The sequence below is a fragment of the Hippopotamus amphibius genome, chromosome 4 (genome assembly GCF_030028045.1).
Source record: "Hippopotamus amphibius kiboko isolate mHipAmp2 chromosome 4, mHipAmp2.hap2, whole genome shotgun sequence".
NCBI classification, from domain to species: domain Eukaryota; kingdom Metazoa; phylum Chordata; class Mammalia; order Artiodactyla; family Hippopotamidae; genus Hippopotamus; species Hippopotamus amphibius.
Window position 1 is genome coordinate 136,698,344 of NC_080189.1, and position 21,768 is coordinate 136,720,111.

The 21,768-nt window shown below is 47.9% G+C and overlaps 1 pseudogene; it reads right to left on the reverse strand.

Annotated features, from left to right (window-relative positions):
- Nucleotides 1–21,768, reverse strand: part of LOC130851953 (GDNF family receptor alpha-2-like) — a 95,990-nt pseudogene that overhangs the window by 71,744 nt on the left and 2,478 nt on the right.

The window sequence follows — 21,768 nt, forward strand, 5'->3', positions numbered from 1 at the left end:
ACTCATCTGTCCAAGCAGGGCCTCCCTCCTTCCCCCATTACACTCTATTTCTACATCCTGCTCATTTCAGTGATGTTAATCATCTAGTTGTCTGTTTACCTGATTGCTGCTTATTTCCTCCATCAGACTACATGCTCCACAAGGGCGGGGACCATCTCTAGTGTGTTCTCCAGTAAGTATCTATAGCCAGTGTCTAGAACAGTGCCTGGCATACAATAAATACCTGTTTAACTATAAATAGTTAAATCAACATTATACATGTATATGTATATATATGTATGGTGGTATACATACATATTACACATATATACAAACATATACATATTAAAAACAGAGACCTAGTTGGGAAGATAAAGTATCAAAGGAAAGCCACGTGATCAGTGCCACGTGAAGGATGCAGACAAGTTCTAGAAGGCATCAGTGGAAGGAGAGGCCAAGAGAGGGCTCAGGGAGACGAGAACCAAACAGGCTTTGAATGAAGCGTAAGTCTGGGTGGTACAGACTGAATGTCAGTGTCCCTCCGCCAAATCCATATGCTGAAACCCAAATCCCAAGGCGACGGTGTTTGGAGGTGGAGGCTTTGAGAAGTAATTAGGTCATGAGGGTAGAGCCTCCGTGATACGATTAGTGCCCTTAGGAAAAGAGGAAGAAACACCCAATTCCTCTCTGCATGCACACAAGCAAGCCACATGAGGACATCACCCCAAAGAGGGCCCTCGCCGAGAGCTCAGCCATGCTAGCACCCTGATCTTGGACTGCCAGCCTTCAGAAGTATGAGAAAGAAATATCTGTTGGTTAAGCCCTCTGGTCCACGGCATTTTGTTATAGCAGCCCCAGTGGAAAATGACAGTAGCCAGGAGAGAGCCCACATCACTGAGGGCAACTCAGAATAATCACAGAGCCCAGGGAATGAAGCAACACCCAGGTAGCTGCAAGCATGCCTGCCCCACGTGAGCCAACACACACATGACCTCAGGTGATGCATCTAGTGTGAGCAGCCCTGACCGACTGGCACCCTGATTCTCTCCATATGAGCAGCATCCCCACGGGGGGTCATTCCTCCCACCCATCACCCAGGGATGGGGTGGGTTCTCACACAGAACTCCACCAGTGGGAGCCCTAGCTAGATAAGGACTGTACCTCGTCTCTCTGGGGTGTGAGTTTTATGTAGCTCAGGTGTCCAGGGAGCAGCCCAGATGGGAAGAGGTAAAGGCGCTCTCTGCCCAGCCGTGCTGACCACCCTGTACCAGCCAGAACAGGAAGTCGCATAACCCCTATCTTGCAAACTTAATATCCAGGTTGAAGCTTCTCTCTCTGTTTATTTCCCCAGAGCCTTTAGTAATGTTCAACATCCCAGTATTGTGTCAATTTGTTGCAAGAAACTTTAAGAGGAATAATCTGGGCACCCTTGGCCCAAAGTTCAAGGGTAAGTAGGGCCCCTACTGAGGCCAGTAGCAGAAGCCAGCAAGGGATCCCCACAGGGAAGATGGGTCTCAACGTCTCTGGCAGGACGAAGGATCCCACACCCCTCGCCACAGAGTCTCCCCCCACTGCAACCTTGCTGGTTAAGTCTTCTTCAGGAGGATGTGACTTCTTTACCCCTGGCACTCCTGGGCACAGCTCTGCTCTGAGGACAGATGGGACTGCTGGGCTCTGAGCTCTGCTGAAGGCCAGATGGGAGCCTGAACAAGATTCCTCTGTCTATGCTCATCTCTCCCAAGAAACAGCTGCTCCTGGGCTACCACCGTGACCCAGGGAAGGCCTGGTAGGGAGCAAAGTGCAACTGGGATTTCAAGAGAACACGAATGGAAATGCTTACATCTAGTTCATTGGACAGTTCCATCCCCATTGCCAAGGCAACCACCACAGTGTCCCATCACTGGACTGTCAAGTACCTCTACCTACCTCATTAACTCTCCAATCCCAACACAAGGCCTGGCCCAGAGTAGATGATCAACAAACAGTTGTCAAATGAATAAAGGAATGGCCCCAAGACCCCCATTCCTCCTGCTGCCAGTGATGCACTGGTCTCAGGAATGGCTCCCTGCTTCCAGCAGGGCACCCATTCTGCCTTTTCCATGCCAGTGGCGGACATCACCAATCAATCACAGCTGTCTTTGCTCTTGAGGCACGAGGCAGATTCACGGTCCTCCAGACAGCCAATGCAAGGTGGCCGCCTAGAGGCGGCAGAGCTTCCTACGTTTGGGGAGGTCAAGAAATCCGTCAAGAATCTAATGAACTCAACAAGTATCTCTCTAGAATATACACACGAAACTTTACATATGGTTTTGAGATATTTGAGATTGTCTCCTTGAAAAGAAGTAAAAGGTGGAACAACCGTCCAAAGAAAGACACTGAATCTCAGCAAAAAAAAAAAAACACCCCACATCCAGAGACAAAGCAGAAGCCACAATGAGATGGTAGGAGGGGTGCAATCGCATTAAAATCAAATCCCATAGATTCTGGGTGGGTGACTCACAAGCTGGAGAACAGTTATACCACAGAAGTCCTGAGGGTTCTGAGCCCCACGTCAGGCTTCCTAACCTGGGGGTCCAGCAACGGGAGGAGGAATCCCCAGAGAATCAGACTTTGAAAGCCAGCAGGATTTGATTGCAGGACCTCCACAGGACTGGGGGAAACGGAGACTGTGTGCCTGGAGGGCACACAAAAAATTGTGCTCACCAGGACCCAAGGGGAAGGAGCAGTGACCCCATAGGAGACTGACCCAGACCTACCTGCTGGTGTTGGAGGGTTGCCTGCAGAGGTGGGGGGGAGCTGTGGCTCACTGAGGAGAAAGGGGCACTGGTGGCAGGGGTTCTGAGAAGTGGTCATTGGCGTGAGCCCTCCCAGAGTCCACCTTTAGCTCCACCAAAGAGCCTGTAAGCTCCAGCGCTGAGTCGCCTCAGGCCAAACGACCACCAGGGTGGGAATACAGCCCCACCCATTGGCAGACAAGGAGATTAAAGTGTCACTGAGCTCCACCCACCAAATCCCATTAAAGTTTTACTGAGCTCCGCCCACGCAGCCCAACCCACCATCAGTCCCTCCCTTCAGAAAGCACCCAGGAGCCCCCTGATAGCTTCCTCCACAAGAGGGCAGACAGCAAAATCAAGCAGTATCAGCAGTATTTCATCTTGTGGAACTGATGAAGACAGCCACAGAAAGACAGAGAAAATGAAAAGGCAAAAGACTTTGTACCAGATGAAGGGACAAGATAAAACCCCAGAAAAACAAGTAAATGAAGAGGAGATAGGCACTCTTCCGGAAAAAGAATTCAGAATAATGATGGTGAAGATGATCCAGGACTTTGAAAAAAGCCTGGATGCGAAGATCAAAAAGTTGCAAGAAAAGTTTACTAATGACCTCAAAGAATTAAAGAACAAACAAACAGAGATATGCAACACAATAACTGAAATGAAAAATACACTAGAAGGAACCAATAGCAGATTAACTGAGGCAGAAGGGCGAATAAGTGAGCTAAAAGACAGAATGGTGATAATCACTGATGCAGAAAAGAATAAAGAAAAAAGAATGAAAAGAACTGAAGACAGCCTAGAGACCTCTGGGACAACGTTAAACACACAAACATTTGCATTATAGGAGTCCCAGAAGGAGAAGAGAGAAAGGACCTGAGAAAATACCGGAAGAGCTTCTAGTTGAAAACTTCCCTAACATGGGAAAGGAAATAGCTACCCAAGTCCACGAAGCACAGAGAGTCCCAGGCAAGACAAACCCAAGCAGAAACAAGCCATGACATACAGTAGTCAAACTGAGAAAAATTAAAGACAGAGAAAAGTTATTAAAAGTAACAAGGGAAAAACGACAAATAACATACAAGGGAACTCCCATAAGGTTAACAGTTGATTTCTCAGCAGAAACTCTGCAAGCCAGAAGGGAGTGGCACGATATATTTAAAGAAATGACAGGGAAGAACCTACAACCGAGAATACTCTACCCAGCAAGGATCTCATTCAGATTCGAGGGAGAAATCAAAAGCTTTACAGACAAGCAACAGCTAAGAGAATTCAGCACCACCAAACCAGCCCTACAACAAATGCTAAAGGAACTTCTCTAAGTGGGAAACATAAAAGAAGAAAAGGACCTACAGAAACAAAAACAAAACAATTAAGAAAATGGTAATAGGAACACACATATTGATAATTACCTTGAATGTAAATGGACTAAATGCATCAACCAAAAGACACAGACTGGCTGAATGGATACAAAAACAAGACCTATACATATGCTGTCTACAAGAGACCCACTTCAGACCTAGGGACACATACAGACTGAAAGTGAGGGTATGGAAAAATATATTCCATGCAAACAGAAATCAAAAGAAAGCTGGAGTAGCGATACTCATATCAGATAAAATAGACTTTAAAATAAAAAAATGTTACAAGAGACAAGAAAGGACACTACATAAAGATCAAGGGATCAATCCAAGAAGAGGAGATAACAATTATAAATATATATGCACCCAATATAGGAGCACCTCTATACATAAGGCAAATGCTAACAACTATGAAAGAGGAAATCGACAATAACACAATCATAGTGGGGGACTTTAAAACCCCACTTACACCAATGGACAGATCATCCAGACAGAAAAATAGTAAGGAAACACAAGCTTTAAATGACACAATAGACCAGCTAAATTTAATAGATATCTATAGGACATTACATCCAAAACAGCAGATTACACATTCTTCTCAAGTACACATGGAACATTCTCCAGGATAGATCACATTTTGGGTCATAAATCAAGCCTTGGTAAATTTAAGAAAATTGAAATCATATCAAGCATCTTTGCTGACCACAATGCTGTGAGATTAGAAATCAGTTACAGGAAAAATACTGTAAAAAACATAATCACATGGAGGCTAAACAATACGCTACTAAATAACCAACAGATCACTGAAGAAATCAAAGAGGAAATCAAAAAACACCTAGAGACAAATGACAATGAAAACACAACGATCCAAAACCTATCGGATGCAGGAAAGGCAGTTCTAAGAGGGAAGTTTATAGCGATACAATCCTACCTCAAGAAAGAAGAAAAATCCCAAATAAATAGTCTATCCTTACAGCTAAAGAATCTAGAGAAAGAAGAGCAAACAAAACCCTAAGTTAGTAGACCGAGAGAAATCATAAAGATCAGAGTAGAAATAAATGAAACAGAGAAAAAGAAAACAATAGCAAAAATCAATAAAACTAAAAGCTGGTTCTTTGAGAAGATAAATAAAATTGATAAAACGCTAGCAAGACTCATCAAGAAAAAGAGGGAGAGGACTCAAATCAAGAAAATTAGAAATGAAACAGGAGAAGTTACAACGGACACCACAGAAATAAAAAGCACCATAAGAGATTACTACAAGCAACTATATGCCAATAAAATGGACAACCTGGATGAAATGGACAGATTCTTAGAAAAGTATAACCTTCCAAGACTGAATCAGGAAGACAGAGAAAATATGAACAGACCAATCACAAGTCATGAAATTGAAACTGTGATTAAAAATTTCCCAACAAACAAAAGCCCAGGACCAGATGGATTCACAGGTGAATTTTATCAAACATTTAGAGAATAGCTAACACCCATCCTTCTCAAACTCTTCCAAAAAATTGTAAAGGGAGGAACACTCCCAAACTCATTTTAAGAAGCCACCATCACCCTGATATCAAAACCAGACAAAGATACTACAAAAAAAGAAAACTACAGACCAATCTCACTGATGAATTTAGATGCAAAAATCCTCAACAAAATACTAGCAAACAGAATCCAACAACACATTAAAAGGATCATACACCATGATCAAGTGGGGTTTATCCCTGGAATGCAAGGATTCTCCAATATACACAAATCAATCAATGTGATACACCATATGATCAAACTGAAGGATAAAAAACCACATGATCATCTCAATACATGCAGAAAAAGCTTTTGACAAAATTCAACACTCATTTATGATAAAAAACACTCCAGAAGGTGGGCACAGAGGGAACCTACCTCAACATAATAAAGGCAATATATGACAAACCCACAGCAAACATCATTCTCAATGGTGAAAAACTGAAAGCATTCCCTGTAAGATCAGGAACAAGACAAGGATGTCCACTCTCGCCACTACTATTCAACACAGTTTTGGAAGTCCTTGCCACAACATTCAGAGAAGAAAAAGAAATCAAAGGAATCCAAATTGGAAAAGAGGATGTAAAACTGTCACTGTTTGCAGATGACTTGATACTATACATAGAAAATCCAGAAGATGCCACCAGAAAACTACTTGAGCTAATCAATGAATTTGGTAAAGCTGCAGAATACAAAATTAACACACAGAAATCTCTTGCATTTCTATACACCAACAATGAAAGATCAGAAAGAGAAATGAAGGAAACAATCCCATTCACCATTGCAACAAAAAGAAGAAAATACCAAGGAATAAACCCAACCAAGGAGGTAAAAGACCTGCACTCAGAAAACTATAAGACACTAATGAAAGAAATCAAAGAATACACAAACAGATGGAGGGACATACCAGGTTCTTGGACTGGAAGAATCAACACTGGGAAAATGACTATCCTACCCAAAGGAATTTACAGATTCAATGCATTGCCGATCAAATTACCAATGACATTTTTCACAGAACTAGAATAAGAAATTTTACGATTTGTATGGAAATGCAAAAGACCCCAAACAGCCAAAGCAATCTTGAGAAGGAAAGATGGAGTTGGAGGAATCAGGCTTCCTGACTTCAGGCTATACTACAAGGCTGCAGTGATCAAGACAGTATGGTATTGGCACAAAAACAGAAATATAGATCAATGGAACAGGATGGAAAGCCCAGAGATACACTACATTCAACTAATCTATGACAAAGGAGGCAAGGATATACAATGGAGAAAAGGCAGCCTCTTCAGTAAGTGGTGCGGGGAAAACGGGACAGCTACAGGTAAAAGTATGAAATTAGAACACTCTTTAATACCATACACAAAACTAAACTCCAAATGGATTAAAGACCTAAATGTAAGGCCAGACACTATAAAACTGCTAGAGGAAAACATAGGAAGAACACTCTTTGATGTAAATAACAGCAAGATCTTTTTTGATCCACCGCCTAGAATAATGGAAATAAAAACAAAAATAAAAATGTGGGACCTAATGAAACTTCAAAGCTTCTGCACAGCAAAGGAAACGATAAGCAAGACAAAAGGACAACCCTCAGAATGGGAGAAAATATTTGCAAACAAATCAACAGACAAAGGATTAATCCCCCAAAATATATAAACAGTTCATCCAGCTCAACATCAAACAAACAACCCAATCAAAAAATGGGCAGAAGACCTAAATAGGCATTTCTCCCAAGAAGACATACAGATGGCCAAGAGGCACATGAAAAGCTGCTCAACATCACTAACTATTAGAGAAATGCAAATCAAAACTACAATGAGGTGTCACCTCACCCCAGTTAGAATGGGCACCATCAGAAAATCGACAAACAGTAAATGCTGGAGAGGGTGTGGAGAAAAGGGAACGCTCTTGCATTGCTGGTGGGAATGTAAACTGATACAGCCACTATGGAGAATAGTATGGAGGTTCCTTGCAAAACTAAAAATAGAACTACCCTATGACCCAGCAATCCCACTGCTGGGCATATACCCAGAGAACACCATAATTCAAAAAGACACATGCACTCCAATGTTCATTGTAGCACTATTTACAATAGCCAGGACATGGAAGCAACCTAAATGTCCATCAACAGAAGAATGGATAAAGAAGATGCGGCACATACATACAATGGAATATTACTCAGTTGTAAAAAGGCATGAAACTGGGACATTTGTAGAGACATGGATGGACCTAGAGACTGTCATACAGAGTGAAGTGATTCAGAAAGAGAAAAACAAATATTGTATATTAACATATATATGTGGACTATAGCAAAATGGTACAAATCAACCAGTTTGCAAGGCAGAAATAGAGACAGAGATATAGAGAACAAACATATGGACAGCAAGTGGGGAGTGTGGGGAGGGTTGGGGGGGAAATGAACTGGGAGATTGGGATACCAAATAGTACACTCTAAATATATGCAGCTTATTGTAAAAAATTAAAAATTAAAAATTAAAAAAAAAGAAAAAAGAAAAGTAATAGGCTTCAAAGTCCCCAAACTCACCTACCTGTCCTCACAGAATCATTTGCTTCCATTTAGAGAGAATCTGCTGAAAACATCTGCTAAAAGTCTCTACAGAGTCCAAACAAAGCTGGAGGACAGTGCCCAGGAGTCAAGAGTCAGACCCAGACCTGTCCACCCGCACTGCCTACAGACAGCAGATCCACCCCAAGCTAGGAAAGGGGGACAGGCTTGTTGAACGGATGCCTCACTGCTCCCTGTTGCCAGTCGAAGGAGGGGACCCCAGTCCCTCTGCCTTCCCAGCAATCCTCTCAGACAAGGACAGTGTCCACTGCACAAAGGAGCCCAGGCAGCCAGGGTAGCCCCAGGATGGAATCTATGTATACACAGCCTCGGCACCCAGAGGTTAAATGACAACCAAGATATCACAGAGCCAGCACCGAGTTGTATATATCTTCTTGGCAGACCAAGAGGAACAGGGCATTTTAGGGGGCCTCTCCAAACGAGGCCTAGAGGGACACAGGTTACAAAACAATACCATCATCCTCCCCACAGCTCCCCCAACCACACACCTCCCCACACACACAATCTGGACCATCCTTGCAATGAGTGTAAGCTGAGAAAGTAGAAACCAAAAGACTACGTTTAAATAAAGAAGTAGGTCATGGCCCACTGGGGGTTGGGGTGAGAAAATAGTCAAATTCCATGGAATCATTCCAAGAGATTCTCCAGGCTTTCCAGACTCCATACCAGAAATCTTTTTAAAGGAGAAGCCTCTCTACAGCCCTACAGGCCCATGAGATGTGAACCAGATGAAGGTGGAAGGCAGGGCATGGGCTCCTAGGTGGATGTTCAAGGCCAGCTTTATCAACAGCTTGAGCAGGCAGCTTCCACTCTCGGAGGCTCCCACCCTCGGTCACTGACCTCAAACTGATCCTGGTCCAAAGAGCAGGAGGAAGATTCGGAAATGCTTCCAATTACCTGGAGTCCCCCTAAAAATACCCTTGTTTAACCAAAGCTGCCACAAACCCCTCTGCTTTGTGCTTAGTGGCATTCATCAGACAGCAAAGCAGAGTCTGCTAAATATCACTTGAGGATGCAGGGCCTGCCGCCAGGGGAGCCACACAGCACATCAATGGGCTTGCTTTTATGTAGTGCCAGGTGAGGGGGGTCTGACAGAGCTGTCCCCAAGGAGTCCTGGGCCAAGATTCACTCAGGGAGAAGCTGGGGCATAGCCAGGCCAACTCCCTGAGCTGAAGGGCAAGGGGGGCCAGGCAGGCCCAGTGGAGTGCAAACTGGATGCTATAGCCCTGGAGCCTGGGGCATGTTCTAGGAGATGCCCACAGACAAGGGCATCATTCCCAAAGAGACAGCCTGGAGAGGCTCTCCCGTGACCGCCATCAAGGCCAGTTCTGTCCATTAAAGTAGCCAGGAAAAGAAGACTTGGGGGGCTCCCCCATTTCTGCTCCAAACACCATGGCACTGGGACCTCTCATTTTCACAGTCAAGATTTACACCAGTGGTGGCCACCCCAGTAGGCAGAAACCTAGAGGAAACCAAGGTTAGGAGGAAAGGAGGAGTGCCCCTTCCTGGGCATAGTGGAGAAGTGCCTATTCTCCAGAGGCCCCTGTCCAGCTACCCGTCAACTTCTGGGCCCCTCCATGGACCACAGAGTCAGGGTCCAGGCATCAGTAAGTCAAGCCTGCAAGAGCATGTAACGAAGTCGGCTCCTCTACTTCAAATCTGCCCTTCCACATCATCTACCCTGATGAGGGATCGCTGGTCATTTCCTCTTCTACCAGGAGCTCACCTCTCTAGGAATACGACCTCAAGTGGAGACACAGGGGGAGAAGGTAGACAGGAAAGCTGCTGTGATGGATGAGGATCCAAAGACCAGGAAGGGTCCTTGGAGAATGGGGAGCATCCTTGTTTGAGCAGTGAAGAAGCCCAGGGCATGTGGAATGAAATGGTCCATCCAGGGCCACTCAGGAGACCAGGGGCAGGGCAAGCACAAAAGGCAGGTCTCCTGGCTGCAGGCTCACCATGGCAACCACCTCCACCCACCTCCACTCTGAATCACAGGCAGAGCTTCCCAAGGACACTTGGCCATGCTGTAACAATCCCCCGGTCCTCCCAGACTTGCCCTTGAATGCAGGTTCTGCCCTGACCCCTCATCCTCCCACTTGCAGGACCATAGTTTAAATGTGCATGGGGCTGGGGGCTGGGTGGAATGCGAGCTGTGGGAGATGTGTTAGAGGAACACCCTGATTCTAGACCAGGAGCTCACCTGGCCACATCTGGGAGTGCCTGGAACTTCCTATGTGGGACCTAACTCAGTAATCCAGACACCCAGACACCACACTGTCTGTGAGTCCCATGGTTGTTGCTGTTTAAATCTACATCGGGATGCATGGCACTCACAGGCTTGGCTTGGTACCTCTCAGAAACTGTCAACCCTTAGGTCCTGGGACGCCTCATTCTTGAACCTCCCAATACTTAGTCTTCTTTAAACACCCTCTCTGGTTCTACCATGTGAAGCTTCTGCTCCAACTCTCCTGTTCCTGACTCCCCCATCTCCAAACAAAGAAAAACCCCTCTGGCTCTTTGAATAGACACAGATGTTCTACAAGCCACCAAAACCACCCTGCTCCATGCTCTCCCATCTCCTTAGAAGCTGCACATGTTGTCCTCCGTTAGAACACCACTAATAAGGGGTATTCACATGGCTGCTGTGCTCAGGACCCCAGTAGAGATGTCTGCTTGGGTCTTGATGCCTGGCCCACTGCCTGTGGCCCTGGTGCACCTGGCCTTGGTCCTGACGTCCCGGCTTGTGGTTACTGGGCCTGGACCCAGGCTGGCCCTCCAGTTCTCCAGCCCCTTATCCATCCTGTCGTCCCACAGATGCCATGTGTCGTGCAGCCTGACCAGGTCCGTTTAGCATTTAGAACAAGGAGAAACGCGTCTCCATCCGAGAATTAGTAGGCTCCTTCCATCACGTTTGGAGAGCTATGCGGCCCATCAAATCTCAGCACTCTCACAGCCCTCAGGTAGCTGAGCCCAAGCCCAGGAACCCCGACGGAGGGCACACGTGCAGCCTTTGCTGCCGACTTCCTTTGGTGGGCCCTCAGTTTCTATTTTGAACCATCCTCTTGCCATGCAGATAGTTTTACTTAAAATCGCCCCCACTGTTCTTGTAGGTGATAAGGCATGTTTCTTTAAGGAAACAAAAGAGAAAAGCCCACCTTCTTCAGGCTTTCCCAGCCCTGTAGCGATCAGCCCTTCTCTGAACTCCAGCTCATTTTCCAGAAGGCAGTGCCTCCCATTCAGCCACACAGGCCCTGAGTTCCCTTCCCTCTGCAGCCCCGGCCCCCAGTCCCTGCAACAGCCTCCAACCCCATTTCTCCACTCCAGCCACTTCACTGAGCTCCAGGACCACACGTCCAAATGCCCCAGACACGGCCATGGGGAGGGCAACGGTCCCCCTGCCTCAGATGCTCCGCATCCAACACCTCCATCCCTGAATGGCTCCTTCGGCCCATAATTATTCAGCCAGGAAACATGGCGGCCACGGTCCAGGTACCTACCCACTCAGCAATGTGCATGGGGCCCTGGCCGTGCACCAGGCGCTGTGTGCAGGACCAGGTGTGGGGGAAACAGACGAGAAGTGGCTTTGCCTCCAGGCAATTTTCAATTAGCCCCCCAGGCCTGGCAAGTCTGCTTACCAAGCATTTCCCAACTGATACACTTCTCCCCGTGCCCGCAGCTGCTCTCTTAGTCCAGGCCAGTGTGCTGCGCTGGGCAGGAACCGCTGGAGATCAGATGCAGCTCGCAAATGTATGAGCGGTGTGACCTTGGGCACATTACTTTCTACAGCTCTCCTGGATCATTTGACAGATAAAGACAATAGCTGTACCTACCTCGCAGCCTTGCTGCAAGGATTAATGAGATCACCCATGTAACAGACCGGTGTCTGGGGTACCATAAGCAAGCTCCACTCATCTGTACGATGGCAATCCCTCTCTCCCCGGCAGCCTCCCCTCCGGCCTCCCCTCCCCGTAGCCCACACTCCATGTGTACCCACCACCTGCAGGTGCCCATAACCCCAGGCTGTCTCCTGCCCTCCAGCCACTGCATATGCTTTTCCCACATACAAATAACACAACAAATGATTCTGTGCAAAAGATGTTTCGCCCTCATCCACGTGTCCATTTAACAGCCGCCCTCCACAAGAAGTGGCCTCGTTATGCATTCCTTCGATTTGCATGCCAGACTCATTCCCTGGCTTTCTCCTTTTCTGGTTCCGAGGTTCAGCTCAAGGCCTGGTCCTCTGGACCCCCAGGCTGAGGCAGATGCCCTTCCCCACGCACCCTCCACAGCCCTCAGCCCACCGCCCTGGGATCCCTGCTCCCGTTGTCTATCTCCCTTCCGGACTGGGTGCTCCTCAGAGAGCATCGTGTTCACCTCTGCATGCCTAAGCCTCAGAACCATGCAATGGATGCAAAAGAGGCTCAATAAATGGTACAACAACAGGAAAAACAGGAGAATTACACAGGCAAATTTCAGCTCACTGTAACAAAACAAACCTTCCAAATAAACAGACACTTATTAAGCAATTACTTTATGCCAAACTCTGTGCTACGCTTTAACACGTGTCATCTAATCTTCACAATAATGCTGTGTTGTGGGTATTTTTACTCCCATTTCACAGCTGAAGGGATGGACACTCAGGACATTTTAAAAACCTCCTCCAATTCACCCCACTGGTAAGTGGAAAAGTCAGGACTCAAACCCAGGACCCTCAGAGACCCCATGCTCCACCCAACACTAGACGGGCTCAGCCCTCAGGGTGGGAGGAGCTGCCTCTGGGATGTACACGAGCCCATCCCCGACAGACACAGGCCCTCACTGGGATAATGGGTGGGGCTTCCTTCAGAAGTGCACCTAAAGTCACTGAAGGTCCCTTCTTACTCCAAGCTCTAGGGTCTATGATTTTACATTAGGAGCTCCTGGGGTGGTTCATCTTGGTGTCCCCCACGGTGCTTAGCATGAAGCCGGGCACACAGCAGGTGAACGATAAACCTGTGCTGAATAAATGAATGGACAGATGAAAGGACAGATGAATAGACAGATGAATGGATGGATGGATGGATGAAGGGAAGGCTGAATGGGTGAAAATTCGTTTTGCCCATGTCCGCGTCACCCTCTTTTCCAGGCTCAGGATCATAACCCAGCGAACTCGGGAATGCCAAACAGGCAGAGCACCCCAGGCGACTTCCCGCAGAGCTGTGATGGCCCCTACCTGCACAGGTGGTCTGTCCAGCACAGGCTGCGGAGGTCCAAGCAGTTGGGCTTCTCCTTGTCCTCGTAGGAGCAGCTGGGCAGGATGGTCAGGTGGTGGCGCTTGGCGCACGCCTGGTCCTGGCAGGAGCAGAAGAGAATGTGGTACGTGTACCTGCTGGGCACACGGCTGAAAAATGGGCACAGGGCCTTTTGGCACTTGCAGCGGTTGCAGTGCTCAGTGGGCGAGACGTCGCGGTTGCAGGTTGAGATGTAGGAGGAGCGCAGCTTCCTGCAGTTGTCGTTCAGGTTGCAGGCACTGGTGGCACCAGGCAGTGGTTGATCTTGGCGCTGACCACAGGGCCTGCCCCTGTCCCTAGAGGGGAATAAGGCGGCAGTTAGACTGCGCTAGCGACACCCCCAGGGTCACTGTGCTTTCTGCCTCGGCTTCCTCATCTGTGAGATGGGGATCGCCTAGCAGCCCTTCCACCTAAGGCTGTGATGAAGATCAGGCGAGTTAACATGAGGGTGTGCTGAGCAAGCTGGGGGGACGGTGCACATTTAGGATGAGGACTGTTAATCCAAAGTCTTATTTAAAACTTATTTCAAAAACAGTATGAAGGTTCCTTAAAAAGACTAAAAATAGAGCTACCAAATGATCCAGCCATCCCACTCCTGGGCACACAACCAGAAAAGAGAAAAACTCTAATTTGAAAAGATACATGCATCCCAATGTTCAGAGCAGCACTATTTACAATAGCCAAGACATGGAAGAAACCTAAGTGTCCATCAACAGAGGAATGGATAAAGAAGATGTGGTACATATATACAATGGAATATTACTCAGCCATAAAAAAGAATGAAATACTGCCATTTGCAGCAACAGGGATGGACCTAGAGTTTACCGTACTACATGACAGAAGGCAGACAAAGACAAATATTATACAGTATCACTTCGATGTGGAATCAGAAAATAATAGAAATGAACCTATATACAAAAGAAAACCAGACTCACAGACGTAGAAGACAAACTTATGGTTACCAAAGGGGGAAGGGGAGGGGGAGGGATAAATTAGGGGTATGGGATTAACAGATAGAAACTACTAGACATAAAATAGATAAGCAACAAGGATTTACTGTACAGCACAGGGAACTATATTCAAAATCTTGTAATAACCTATAATGGGAAATAATCTGAAAAAATACATATGTATATAAGTGAATCATTTTGCTGTACACCTGAAACTAACACAATATTGTGAATCTACTATTCTTGGATCTAAAAAAAAATCTTTTCACAAGACGAGAAAGCAAGCAACTAGGTGTTCGTGGTCTTGTTCACAAAAGCAGGCAATAGGGAAACAAAGGAACTGGCTCAAGAGCACACAATCGGGTAGCAGCTGAGCCAAGACAGTTCCCCGGGCCCCTGGGCACCTAGCGGCCGCACATGTGAGCAGGGCTGCCGGTCAGGGGGAACTGCTGGCCCTTAGGAAGCTCCCACTATGGCAACAGTCCCCAACCTTTTTGCCACCAGGGAACAGACAATGTTTTCCACGGACTGGGGGCAGGGCGTGGGGAAGGTTCAGGCAGGAACGCAAGCGATGGGGGGTGGCAGATGAAGCTTGTCTCGCTAGCCTGCTGTCACCTCCTGCTGCACGGCCCAGTTCCTAACAGGCTGCAGACTGGTCCCGGTCCACGGCCCAGGGGTTAGGACCCCTGCACTATGGGATCTTCAACAGCCAGGGTACAAATAGCACCATCGCCACTGTGACCCGCACCACTGTGACCACTGGAACCGTCCTCACACGTTTCAAAAGGCCCCATGGGGGTGGGGGTGCTACTGTGGCCAGTTAGTGCCGAGACCACGGAAAAGAAGAGCAGTGCAAGGAGGAGGCTGAAGGCCAGCCTCGGACTCCCGCAGGACTGAGCCTTTAATCAAACAAAATGCAGATGTGCTGGATGCGGGGACCTTGGCATTAGAGCTGTGTCCTTGAGCTTCATGCCCCTGCCCGTGGAGCAAAACATCTTGGGCACAAAGCTGTAATCCTGGGAACTGTCAGGGTCCCTCTGCGGTGTCTGCCCACCCCCCAAGCCTCAACTGCTCTGAGGGGAATACAGGGCACAGGGAACCCCCACCGCCAGCCTACTCCCACCCGCAGAGCACCTCTGGTCCATCCTGAAGACAGACAAGAGTGGGGAGGCAGGAGTTCCGTCTGCACAGGCTCCTCACCCCCCATGACATTCTGGTGGCAGCCAGATGGGAGATCTTCTAGCAGCAAACCAGAGCAGGAGTCCAGATCCGGCCGGCACCGTGGTACACCTGGCAGGGAGAACCACTGGCTTGGGTTCTAGGATAGGTGAGCTGTAGCCGTTCATTCATTCCTCACCCACCCAACAAACGCTTTTCAGTATTTCCTGAGCACCACCTTGTCCACACAAGGCCCCACCCCACAGGGCAAGCCACGCCTACCCTCCCGTGGCACTTCCAGCACAGTCCCAGGTTCTGATCAGATGGTCATTAAGATCTATCATGTCCCACCTCTGCACGGCCCTCTCCCTGCCAGGTGCTGGGCTGGACCTATATGTAACAGGAGGCCCTTCTCAAAGACCTCACAAATTTAGCTAGGAAACCAAGAGGCAGAACAGCAGAGTGGGTAAGACTGGGCGTCCTAAAACGGAGGCATCTGCCCTGATTCCTGGTCCCACTACTTATCACTGTGTGGCCTTGGGCACGTGACTGGACCTTCCTTTGCCTCAGCCTCCCTGTCTGGAAAGCAGCACCTACCTCTTAGTGCTGCCATGAGCATCACTGAGCTTGCTTTTCTCTCTCTCTCCCTTGTAATAATCCTGCCCTGTCTACTAGACCATTCCCAACAGATAGGACACTGCCCACCTTTAAGGGAAAAAGGAACTGCTTGTGACCTCACGCCCACTGCTAAGCTACACCCTATCTCTCTGCTGCTCTTTACAGCAAAACCCCTCAAATGAGTCATCTGCACTGGGGTCACTTGCTCCCCTCTCCCCTCCGGTTCTCTCCTGGACCCATGGCAGCGATCAGGGACCCTGTCCTCCTCTGCCCATCAGCACACTGGACACAGCTGGTGGTGCCTCCAGCCCGCCTTTCCTCACGGCCTTCCTCCTGCCTCCCTGTGCTCTCCTCTCCCCCCAGGCCTGCTATGCTGGTTCCCTCCTCTCCACCTCCCTCTCCTCTATATACCCCTGCTCCCCAGGGAACTCTGCTCACGCACAGCCTTAAACACCATCAATATGCTGTCAACTCCCAAATTTATATCCCCAGGCAGGGCGGGGACCTCCTCTCTGAACCCCAGACTCCTATGTCCCGCTGCCTGAAAGGCTGTCATCTCAAACCACACCCCACATCTTCCCCCAAGGCCACCCCACACCCTGGTCTTCCTCATCCCTCTGAAAACAACTCTAGCCTTTCAGTCACTCAGGCCAAAAATCTTGGGCCTCCCTTGACTGCTCTCATCCATGTCAGGAAGACCTGGCAGAATACACCCAGAAGCCAGCCCTCTCACCCCCATCTCAGTCCAAGCCACTGTGTGCTGATAAAGGCCTGCTTCCCAGTCTCCTGGCTCTATTCTTTTGTCCCCACCCCACAGCAATCTTCTCTCATCACAGCTGGAGCAAACCTTATAGAATCTAATGCAGAGATAATGCTCCTGGTTCCTCAAAGTCTCCAATGGCTCTCCCATCTCATTCAGCGGCCTTGGCAGGGTCCACAGGCTCTATATCTGTGCTGTCCAATATGGAGGCCACTATCGCATGTAGTCATTGAACTTGAAATGGAGCTAGCCCAAAATGAGATGTGCACACCAGATTTTGAAAACTCAATAAGAAAAAATAACAATATAAAGCATTTCATTTCAAACAATGTTTTGCTTGATTACATGTTGAAGCGATAATATTTTGGATATATGGTATTAAACAAAAGTATTATTAAATTAATTTCACTTGCTTTTAAACTTTTTTAATGCAGCTATCAGAAACTTTAGAATTATGGTGGGGAGGATAAATTGGGAGATTGGGATTAACTTACACACACTACTATATATAAAATTGATAACTAATAAGGATTTACTGTCTAGCACAGGAACTCCACTCAATACTCTGTAATGGCCTATATGGGAACAGAATCTAAAAAACAGTGGGCATAAATATATGCTTAACTAATTCACTCTGTGGTACATCTGAAACTAACACAACTCTGTAATTAACTACACTCCAATAAAAATTTTTAGAAAAGAAATTTAGAATTGCATATGTGACTTGTACCAGAATTCTATTAGCCAGCACTACCATATATGACCTTGCTTCCTACTCATGCCCCCTGCTCACTTACTCCCTTCCAGCCGCACTGGCCTCCTCCTGCTTTCTGGAACATGCCAATCATGACCTGACCTCAGGGCCTCTGCACTTGCTGTTTTCTGCCTACAAAGCTCTCGCCCACCCCCATGACCACACAGCTCCTTTCCTCACTTCTTTCAGGTCTCTGCTCAATGTTACCTCATCTGTGAGTCCTTCCTGACCACCCTATACATAATAACGACTCACTCCCTTCACCCCCTACTCCGATCTCTTTTCCCCAAAGCACTCATCACCATCTGCCATGATGTATACTTATTTAATCATTTCTATTTTTCTACCAAATATAAGCTCCATAAAAGCAGGAGTTCTGTCAGCTGTACTCACTGCTGTATCCATAGTTGCCAGTGTCTGATACATAGTGAATGCTATGCAGTATTTGATACATGAAGGAATAAACGTATTTAGAACAGTAGTTCATGTGTCCAAAAAATGTCGGCTGATATTATTAAGGAAGCCAAAAGTGATACGGGGCCAGGAACAGCAGTCAGTACAAGACCACCTCCAATCAAGCATCAATGTGGCTACAGATGGCCAACAAACACATGAAAAGAGGCTCAACATCACTAATCATTAGAGAAATGCAAATCAAAACCACAGTAAGGTATCACCTCACACCGGTCAAAATGGCCATCATCAAAAGGTCTGCAAACAATAAGTGCTGGAGACAGTGTGGAGAAAAGGGAATCCTCCTGCACTGTTGGTGGGAACGTAAACTGATACAGCCACTATGGAGAACTGTTGGAGGTTCCTTAAAAAACTAAAAATAGAGCTACCACATGACCCAGCAACCCCACTACTGGGCACATACCCAGAGAAAACCATATTTCAAAAAGACACATGCACTCCAATGTTCACTGCAGCACTATTTACAATAGCCAGGACATGGAAGCAACCTACATGTCCATCAACAGATGAATGGATAGAGAAAAAGTGGCACATATATACAATGGAGTATTACTCAGGCATAAAAAGGAATGAAACTGAGTTATTTGTAGTGAAGTGGATGGACCTAGAGTGTGTCATACAGAGTGAAGTATGTTAGAAAGAGGAAAACAAATACCATATGCTAACGCGTTTATACAGAATCTAAAAACACGGTACTGATGAACCTAGTGGCAGGGCAAGAATAAAGATGCAGATGTAGAGATCGAACTTGAGGTTATGTGGGAGGGGGATGCGGAAGCCGGGATGAAGTGAGAGAGTAGGGCTGACACAGATACACTACCAAATGTAAAACAGATGGCTAGTGGGAAGCTTCTGCATAACACAGCGAGATCAATTCCATGCTTGGTGATGACCTAGAAGGAAGGGATAGGGAGGATGGGAGGGAGGCTCAAGAGGGAGGGGATATGCGGATATATGTATAAACACAGCTGATTCACTCTGTTGTACAATGCAAACTGGAACAACATTGTAAAGCAATTATACTCCAATAAAGATCTGAAGAAAAATAAGTAAAATTTTTAAAATAAAAAATAATCTTAAAAAATAGCATCAAAGTGGGGGTCCCCGCGCAGAAGTGCTCAGAAGTGAAAGTCGGGGAGGGAGGGGGTGATCACTGAAGACTGAGCCATCACCCCAACACCCTGCCCAGCCAACAACAGCCCTATGAAGACAGGAAGAGAAAAGTTCCCTCCCTTCTTGTAAAAATAAAAGGGGAATTAGGGCAGAAAGGGAATCAAGGTTTGTTCTCCTACCCATTCAATTAATAAATCTTTATTGAGAGTCCACCATGTGCCAGGCACTTCCCCAGACACGTGGCTGGGGTCAAGGTCGAAGTGATACTGATGTGTTGGGGAGATCAGGGCACTGCCTCTAGGAGCTGAGCCCAGACCAGGGGTTCCAGAAGCAGCGACAGCTCTGCTGCAACCTACAGGATGAGGAGAGGAAGCAAAAAGAGTAGAAGGGGGGTCCCAGGCAGAGGGAAAAACAGCAAGGTCCGAGGCTGGGTGGAGCCGCCACAAGCCAGTGCCTGGAGATGGAGCCTGGAAGAGGGGCCAGCAGAGGTGATGCCGGGGAGCCTCGCAAGGGCGTCCAGCCACGGGGGCAGGGGGTGGGGGACAGGGTGGGGGGGCACATGGCCTCCCAAGCAGTTCCCTGAGCAGCTGCCAAGCCCCTCTGCCTGTGCCAGGCAAGGACCCAAGGACACCTGGCTACACAAAGCATATTCTGGGGCACCACCTCCGTGGGAGGCTGTCCTGGACCAGCAGGGGTGTTCTTTCCTTTTCAGTGCACCTGTCAGGACGCTGGACAGTGGCCGGGAGCAGTCCAGCTGAGGTGGAGGAGAGCCAGGACGTGAGGGGCCCCAGAGAGGAGCAGGGTGAGGAATGAACATCACCTGATTTAGGCCCTCTGCTGCTCTCAGGTTCCCAGGTGCACCTTCCTGCTCCCCTCAGCGTGGTTCCCGAGCTCATGCAGAATAAATAGAGCCTCAGGGGCTTCCACTTGGAGCCTGAATAGTGAAAGCTTTTGCTAAGGGGATGTAAACCATTGGGCCAAAACTTAGTAAATTTCCTCGAAATAAAAAACTTGCACAATTGCCGAGTCGCGGGGAAGATGCCCCTATTGATCCTCCCGGAGTGGGTACAGTGGCCAGTGGGCCAACGACAGCTCCACTCCACCTTGCAGAAAGGCCTGGGGACTGCCTGCTCTGCTTCCCTCAGTGAGTGAAGAAGTGCGTGTGGGGCAGGCAGGCCTGGGACAGCCTCTTCCCAGCCCATCCACTGTCTCTCCTTCTGCACTCTGGCGCCTTTCCCTCTGGTCCAAAAGGCTTTGTTATCCAATTCAAGAGCCCCTACTGGGGGGGACTTCCCCGGTGGTGTGGTGGTGCAGTGGTTGCAAATCTGCCTGCCAATGCAGGGAACATGGGTCCCAACCCTGGTCTGGGAAGATCCCACATGCCATGGAGCAACTAAGCCCATGCACCACAACTGCTGAACCTGCACTGTAGAGCCTGTGAGCCACAGCTACTGAGCCCACATACTGCAACTACTGAAGCCTGCGTGCCTAAAGGCCATGCTCTGCAACCAAAGAAGCCATTGGAGAAGCTTGTGCACCGCAACAAAGAGCAGCCCCGGCTCACAGCAACTAGAGAAAGCCCCATGCATGCAGCAATGGAGACCCAGCTTACCCAAGTTTGTCACTTGTCCCTAATCCTGCTTCCAGCTGCCGTGTCCACCCTCAAGCTGACCCCGGGCCCCTAGGCCATGCTCTGTGGCCTGGCCACGCAAGTGGAAGTCGGAAACCTAGGTCCTAATTCTGTCTCTGCCTCTCTCAAGTGTGTGAAACCCCCAACGAAGCCGGACCCTCTCTGGGTTTCACTTCCTCACCTGAAAAATGACAGGCTTTGAACCATATGGTTTTCTATGTTTTGTGACTCTCCTGTCTACTCCCATCCCCCCCACACACACCAGCACAGGACTCTTGAGGGCTGCAGGGAATGAGGAAGCTCCCCTGCCCCACCCTGCAAACACAACAGCATGTGAGCACACTGCAACAGGTGCACACACACACCAGGGCTCACAACTGCACCTGCCTCCTCCAGGCACAGCATCATATCCCAGTGGGGCAAACAGCTGTCAGATAACACCTGTTTTCATATGCTGATTACATGCCCTAGAAATCCAGCTGTGAGCAGAAAAGACAGCGCTCTGGCTCTCCAGGGGCTTTTATTCTAGTGAGAGGAAGACTGGTAATAAACCCATGAACAGATAAATAAGCCAATTTAAAGCACTGTTAAGTGCTAGGAAGAAAATAAAGTAAGCAGAATTCAGAAGAGAATGAGGGATGAGGGAGGGCCTGTCCTAGGAGGTGACACCCAAGCTGAGAAAGAATGACAGGCAGGAGGGAAACATGCAAAAAAAAAAAAAAAATCCAAGGTGAAATTCCAAGCAAAAGGAAGACTAGGTGCAAAGGTTCTGAGACAAATGAGAATTTGGTATGTTTACAGGCAAAAGGAAGGGAAAGT